Genomic DNA, 8,419 nt, shown 5'->3' on the forward strand with positions numbered 1-8,419 from the left:
TTTATGTAAGACTTCTTACACCAAGGGTTCATTTCTTTAAAAATAATAGGCCTGAATGCAAGTCTAGCAAGTCTAGTGTAGTTACATAGTAAACTCAGTATCTTTAAGTATTTCACTATAAACAGCTAGCCTTATCCTGGGAAAATGCAAGTCCATGTGTGCTTGGGTGGGTCTGTGTGTGTGTTTCTCTCTCTCTCTCTGTTTACATAAATAATAAGATTTCCCACCAGTTGAATGGAATGGCCACTGAAGCTAAAACTAGATAATGGAAACAGGTGTAACCATGATAGGGAAAGATGAAAGAAAGAGAAATGTATTCATCATGATCTTCAGCTGTGAAGTTCAGACTTCTTTCTAAAAATACACCAGAAGGTGATGCTTTTCTAAAGATATTAGTAACACAAGATTTACAGAAATTTACTTAAGGGGCATGTAGAATGAGTGGTAGGATGGTATAAGAAGACCAGGCAGTGCAAGATTACAAGCTTGCATGTTCTCATTGATTATTCATTTGGACTTGAAGTCAGGAGAAGTGAATTTTATTAAAATTTCTAGCCTGGATTTCATGGCAGCCATCAATGTGAACTAAGACTCATTTACAGTCAGGGTTAGGGGCCTACAATTGGGGGTGGAGGATAAATGATTGTTTTAGTGATTTGGTCCACTGAGCTGATAGAGAATGAGCATCCACTTGCTGGGGTCAAGGTATTTTAAATCTTTTTGAGAAAAGCTTGGAAATTTTAGAAGCTAGAATCACAGATGTGGCTCTCTCACTAAAAAAATAACTATGCACTAGAGATGTTGATACTTAGAGTAACCTGTAACCTAATCAGGTAGATTAATGTGTTCCACTCTAGGTAAGGCAAATTAATGTCATTAATCATTTCATAAATGCCTCAACTCTTCTGTTTTGAGAAGAATGAGATGTACTAACCTCAGGACACCCACTAGTTTTTTTTTTTTGTGACACATTGTTACTAGTTTTCTATATATTACATTGCAATTCAATATGGATATGACCCTCCACTGTTGCTTTAAGCACAAGAAGTGTTCTGCTTTTATTTCCCACTAACGTAGTTGGTAGAATTCTAGATGAGGTGATACATCCTCTTCTTTACAGGAAATTTTGCAGCCCTCCTAGTAGAAGAAAAGCTATGTAAGGTGTTAAATGCAGATTACCTTGTCATTCAGGCTCTCTATCTGAGGGAATCAAAAGTATTGAAGGATCTTTGTAAAACTGTTCTGGAGAGAAATGTGGACAGTTGTCTGAAAGTATTTGCGTCTGGAAGAAATATTCACAGAAGTCTCCACTGTTGGAGATGCTAGAAACTAGAACTTGAGAATGGCAAGGGGAGTCAATATTGGTAGATTAGGTCTACCAACATAGCAGAAATTTGGCAAAGTCACAAAACAAGTACTCAATCAATAATTACCCTCTTTTGGGAATTGAATCATGTTTTCCACATGTTCAAGCCCTAACCCAGTCCTATGGATGTGAACCCATTTGTAAATAGGATCTCTTAAGATCTTATTAAGATGAGGCCAAATTAACCAATGTGGACCTTAATTCTAAATGACTGGAGTCTTTATAATAAAAGAAATTTTCACACAGAACTAGAAGCTATAGGAGGAAACAGAAAGAGACATTGCCGTGTGATAGAGACTTGGATTGATCATCAGCAAACCACCACCACAATGCTACAGAATTTGGAGAAGGTATGGGCTGCCAAAATCTTGGTTTTGGACTTCTAGTCTCCAAACTGTGAAAGAATAGATTTCTGTTGTTGCCACCCAGTTTATGGTGTTTTTATAGCAGTCCTGGCAAACTAAGATACCCTTTTTTAGTAAAAATCCAAATGGTTTTGGCTGCAATTTTTGTTTCATTCTGTCTTACTTGTGAGTTGCGATATTTCCCCAAACTCACTTCATAGACCTGTAGCCAGGACACAATGAGATAGTTGCTTCTCAATATGATTACTTCAAGATTTGGGGAAGAAAATTTGCAAGAAGATAATAATCCAAGACATGGACATTCTATTGTGATTTATAGTATCTTTCATTTGAAATTATTATTGTAGAGATCTTTATAAACTTAAGGCCTTAACTTCTTACCGTAAGTAAAATTGAAGAATAAAATTTCCATGAAGCCAATACAGAATCCACATTTGTAAAACTTTCCTTTATTTGTGTAACAGGTCAGTGAAGATGAAGCAACATATTTTCTTCAGAAGTATATTTTCATTTGCCATATTATTTGTTTTAAGTAAAATTTTTTTGAATTAAAACATATTTTAAAAATCCACATTATGATTTTCTTCACAAAGTGAAAACATCTGCATAATTGGCAAAGATGTCAAATACATAAGATATTTTTAGCATTTGAGAAGCTCCTCTTGTGCTCTGTCATTACTCTCAAAGAAATCATTATATTATTTTTATGTTGTAGACCTTTACATAGATGGAAACATTGATATGTACTTTGTTGTACCTCTGTTATTGTGTGTAATTGCAGTACATTTATTTTCATTGCAGTAGAGTATTCCAATATATGAATATAACAAAATTAATTTATCCATACTTTTTATGGACATGGGTTATTTATAGTTTTTTTGGTGGTTATTATCTTATATGTGTCTTTTGGGCACACAAGTATATATATATGTTAGATATATACCTAAATGTAGGAATTCTGGATGATAAGGTAAGTGTGTGCTAGCTGTGGTAGATTTAGCCAAACAGTTCTCCAAAGTGGTTGTACAATTTATGCTTGTACCAGTAATGTCTGAAAGTTGCTCTATATCCTCACCAGGGTTTGGTATTGCCAGGCTTTCCAATTTGAGCCATTCTCATGGTTGTGCTGTGATATCTCATTGTAATTTTTATTTGTACTTTAATAACTGACAAGGTTTAATCTCTTTTCCTGTTTATTGGCCATTGGATATTTTCTCATGTGAGGTATCTGATGTAGTCTGCTGGCCACTTTTCTATTGGCTCACCAGTTTGTGTATGTGTGTGTGTGTGTGTGTGTGTGTGTGTTTATGCATTTGTAGAACTTGGTCCACACTAGATATGTGTCTTTTGTGGGTTATATACTTTGTAAACAAATTTTTTCCAGTTTATAGCTTCCTTTACCCTCTAAATGGTGTCTTTGGATGACCATAATTTTAAGATATCTTTACCTACACCAAAAGCATGAAAATATGTCCTATTTTTTTAGCTTAATTTTTTACCTTTTCCTTTTACATTTATGAATCATCTGAACTGATTTTTCTGTATGCTGTAAGGTAGGGGTCAATTATAACTTTTCTTATGTATATTCTATTGGCCCAGCGCCATTTATTAAAAAGACAATTTTTCAATATAGCTGTACAATACACCTTTTTCATAACTCAAGTGACTATGTACATGAGTATATATGTTTCTAGATTCTCCCTTATGTTCCTTTATGTATCATACTGCCGTAATTGTTATACTTTATAATCAGTCTTGATTTCTGATAAAGGATAAAATATCCTTTTATTTTGTTCTTCACAACGATCTTGGTTATTCTTGTTCTCTGCATTTCCATATGGATTTTTAAATCTTATTGCCAATTTCCATATTTATAATACATACTAGAATTTTAAATGGGAATGTACGGAATCCATATATCATTTTGTGTAAAGGTCTTATACATATTTTGTTTATTTATTCTTTTGGTGCCTTTTTGCTGTGATTGCAAATTGTAAGTATATTTTAAAATTTTCATGTCCTAGTTATAGAAATACAATTGATTTTTATATTGAAAATTTATCAGTATAAATTATTCCCTGACAAATTCATTTTTATATCCCAGAAATTTTACTATAGATCACTTTGGACTTTAAACATATACAGTCATGTCATCTACAAGTAACAAGTTTTATTTATTTCTAATACTTATAATCTTTCATTTCATTTTCTTGTCTTAGTACTCAGGCTAGATGTAATAAGAACAAAACTTCAAGAAAGTGTAATAGGAACTAAGCTCCTACAAGAGGGAATAATGGACATCTTTGTCTTTTTCCTAAACTCATGGAGAAAAATATCCATATTACAACATTATTATGATTTTTTATTGATTTTATGTAGATACTTATTAACAGATTAAGGAATTTTTCATTTATTTCTAGAAATTAACAGATTATTTTTCAAGCATCTGTGGATTCTCTAGTTATCTTTCTGTTATTGATTTTTTTTAGGTATTGGGGATGGGGATTGAACACAGGACCTTGTATGTGGGAAGCCGGCACCCAACCATTAAGTCTTATCAGCTCCTCTGAGTTGGTTTTTCATTTGTTTGCTTTTTGTTTTGTTTTTTTTTTAATTTTTGTTCTTAAGAGACATTGGAAACCAAACCTGGGAACTCCCATGTGGGAAGCAGGCACTCAACTGCTTGAGGCACATCTGCTCCTTGTTATTGGCTTCTGACTTTGACCACTGCAATGTGGTCAAAGAATGGTCTATGAATGAATTTAATTCTCTGCAATTTGTTGAACATTTGCCCCTATTGACCAAAATGTAGTCATTTTGATATACATTTCATATGCATTTGAAAGAATGTATAGTCTCTCATATTTGGATTCGGTATTCTAAGTTAGATCATGATTGCTTATTTTCTTACAGAAATTGTATGCTTAGTGATTTTTGTCTGTTATATTACTGAGACAACCCGTTAATGTCTTCCACAAATAGTATTGCTTTGTTCATTTGTTTTTAGTTTCATATATTTTGAAGTTATATATTTTGCACATACATTTTAAATTATGTTTTTCTGATATATTCATTCTTTTATCATTAGAAAATATACCTCTTTATCTATAATAAGACCCCTTGCCTAAAAATCTACCATGTTTTATATCACTATAACTATACCAGATTTCTTTTAATTAATGCTTAAAATGTATGTTTTTCCATCCTTCACTTTTAACTTCTTTGTGATAGTTAAGACTTTTTCTAATAGCATAGAGTTGGGCTTTTTGTTGAAGTCACCTGCCATGTTTGTTTATACAATGGAGTTTTTAGTTGATTTATATTAAATGTAATTGTTGATATATTTATGTTTATATTTACCATTCTAATATGAATTTTGTATTCATTCTACTTGTTTTTATTCCTTGTATTAATTTTTTTCTTTGGTACCAATTAAATAATTTTATTACTTCCCCTCCCTGAAGGTAGCTTGGTAATCATATTATACTAATTTTTTGTTGGTTACCTAAACAATATACTCACATCCTTGTTTAATAAGAGTATATTTTAAATTTGTACTTTTACTACTTCCCTGACAAAACAAGGTCCATAGACCATTTTAAATCTATTTTCCCATTTTGTGCCATTTGTATTATTGTTGCCATGTATTCTAACTGTATTTTAAACTACAAAAGATATTATTTTTATTTTTTGTAAAGCTAATATTCATTAAATATACCCACATATTTATTTTTTATTGCTCTTAATCTCTTTTTGCATTTCTGAGATTATTTCTCTGTTCTTTTAATTCTGCCCTACAGAACTCTTTCACTGTTTCCTTAATGTGGGTCTACTACTAATTAATTGCCTAAATTTTTGTTTTCATTTTTTTGAAAGGTATTTTATCTAGGTATAAAAATCTAATTTACCAGATTATTACATTTTTCTTTCATCACTCTAAATATATCATTTAATTATCTCCTGGCTTTCATTTCTTTTCCTTCTTTGAAAGCAATGATTTTTTTTTCACCTTCTGGGCACTCTTAAGACTTTTGTTTTTCTCTTTGCCTACAGTTTTTTCCAACATTATGCTGAAGAAAGCCAATGTGATATTCTTTTTGTGGTTTTCTTTGAATTTATCCTGCTTTTGGTTCATAGGACATCTTGACTATGTCCTTGTAGTTTTTCCTCAGCTTTGGAAAAATCTTGGTAACTATATCAACAATACTTCATTTGCCTCATTCTCCTTCTCTTCTCCTTCCAGAACTTATATGTATTTTTTACAATTTAACCATTCCCTACATGTATCTTATGCTTTTTTCTGTAATTTCAATTCATTTCACTCGCTATGCTTCACTTTGGATATTTTCTATTGATCTATTTTCCAGCTCAAAAATCTATTTAACTCTGTCCAAACTACCGTTAAGCTATCTTTTGAATTCTGAATTTAAGTTGCTGTAGTCTTTGTATCTAGAAATTTTATTTGATTATTTTCATAGATTATAATTATGTGATGAAATACTCTAATTTTTTAGTTTCTTCAACATATTAATTTGTTTTAAATGCCATGTCTGATAACTCAAATTTTTGTGTCATCTATGGGTCTGTTTCTATTGCCTGCTTGTTTCTTTGATGCTTTTTCTTCAGTAAGGCTATAATTACTATTGAATTCTAGACATTTAATTTGATTGTAGAGATTGTTTTCTGTTATCACATTCCAGAGAAGATCCTTTACCTCCTCTGGCAGGCAGGAGAAATATGGATCATATCAATCTAATGTGGATCTGAGCTGACTGGAGAAGGCTTTTCAGTCTTTGTAAGGCTTGATTGTCCTCTTTTTCATCTTTTTCCAAGCATGTAGCTATCCAGGATTCCCAAATTAGAGTTTTTACAGGACCATGAAACTATCAATGCTCTGCCCTGCTTGCTGCTTGATTTCTAAGTTTACTGCTCTGTATGGCTTGATTGGTAACTTCCTAGAGGAAAGAGCTGATACTAATTTAGAATCTTCCTTCTCTTTGGGTTCTAGGCCCCTCAAATTCCTGCCTGCCTTGGTATCACAAATCTCCAGTTTTTCCCTTCTAAGCCTCTTTGATTGCCTAAAAGCTTTTTTTGCCTGTTAACAGTTGACCTCTACCTGCCTTTTCATCATCTTGCCCCTAAGTTAAGAATTAACACATGACCTGAAGTGTAGAAAAGCATTGAAACATCAGATTTACTTGCTAAGCTACCTTTTCTCCAGAAGCTTTGTCCTCAATTTCTTGGCTATATCAGCAATTTTTCAATGCTTTCAAAGTTATGTCATTTGTATGTTGTACAGCTTTAATTGTCCTTGGTGTCCTATAAGTTGTTCCATGACAACCGGCAGTAGAAGTACCTTGCTATGTATTTTTTCCTTTAGGAATTATTTGATTAGACAATATTTGTTGATATTTTATGTGTAAATTTTCTTTCAAATAAATCATTCAAAACTCTGTTGTCTTGTGTTACAAAGAGCTGCACAGTATAAATTTTTGAATATCCCTTCTTAAATATACATACTGTGCATCTGAATACGTTACGTTCTGTATCAAATGTGTATATTACATACTTTAGAAGCACAGTGTTTTTTGCAAGATTAATAAGCCAAAATTTTGGTATGTGTTACTTTAGTTATTAAGTAATAGCAAAATAGGATGAAAGGAATTCTTCAGGGCATCACAATAGTATACTTGGTCTTTAGGGTCCAAGCTTATAAACTGTTTTAAATTAGTGACTCAATAAATAGAATTTCTTGGGTCATGTTCAAGAAACCCACTCAGTAGCATAATGAACTATGATTATGGTTAGAATGAGTTTTTAGAATTCTGACTTTCAATAGCGAGTTAAAGAGTTGATATAAACATTATGCATGCTGAATTTAAAACATTTCACAAGAAAGATGAACCCTGAAATCCCTTACCTAAGAGCCAACCATTAGGAAAACTATGTTAGATGAAATATTTTTGGAACTACTATGTTCAGCACCTATTTTAGCTATTATATCCATCCATCACTGTATGTCCCAAAGGCTCATCCTAGGTATCCTTTCAGAGAACCTTCTCTAGTAACCAACTATAGAAATGATCCCTGAAAGTATAGTCTTCTAGGTACCCCTTCAGAATAATGACTGGCCTTTCCTTTATGTCTAAGTATCTGCATTCACAGGGAGGTTTAATTCCATGTTTTCGCCTCCTTCCCATTTTCCATGTAATCTTACCTGACCTTTATTTTATCTTTTTAAGACCTACATTATCAAATAGTTGATCTAATTAACAGATATATTAATAAGATAAATGGAACATATGTATCTGGTTTTCAAAAGTACAATTTTATCTTTTTGAAGATACTACAAATTTACCCTTCTTTTGCATAAATTCTATCTCTATAATGGCCAAATATATTATTTGCTCAGAGATACACTGAGGAAAACATTTTTATAAAACAAATACTCAAGGAGTATATGTTTCAAGAGGAATGCTTTAAAAACACCTCAATCAAAATACTTCATCAAATAAATCTTCCATTTAAATCATCATTAAAATAATATTTCATTGAAATAATATATTGATCTTTATGTTAACAATAATCTTAAGTGTTATGTTTACTTTCAAAGGAAAAACATTGATTTTTTTTTTCTTTACGCTTTTGCTTGAGTCTCTATGCTATAACTTTTGACTATAAACATAGA

At 31.9% G+C, this 8,419-nt stretch overlaps 1 pseudogene; it reads right to left on the minus strand.

Annotated features, from left to right (window-relative positions):
* Nucleotides 1–7,752: 7,752 nt before the first annotated feature.
* Nucleotides 7,753–7,834, minus strand: LOC111759048 (small nucleolar RNA U3; annotated as a pseudogene).
* Nucleotides 7,835–8,419: the final 585 nt, after the last annotated feature.

The sequence above is a fragment of the Dasypus novemcinctus genome, chromosome 3 (assembly GCF_030445035.2).
Source record: "Dasypus novemcinctus isolate mDasNov1 chromosome 3, mDasNov1.1.hap2, whole genome shotgun sequence".
In the NCBI taxonomy this organism is placed as follows: domain Eukaryota; kingdom Metazoa; phylum Chordata; class Mammalia; order Cingulata; family Dasypodidae; genus Dasypus; species Dasypus novemcinctus.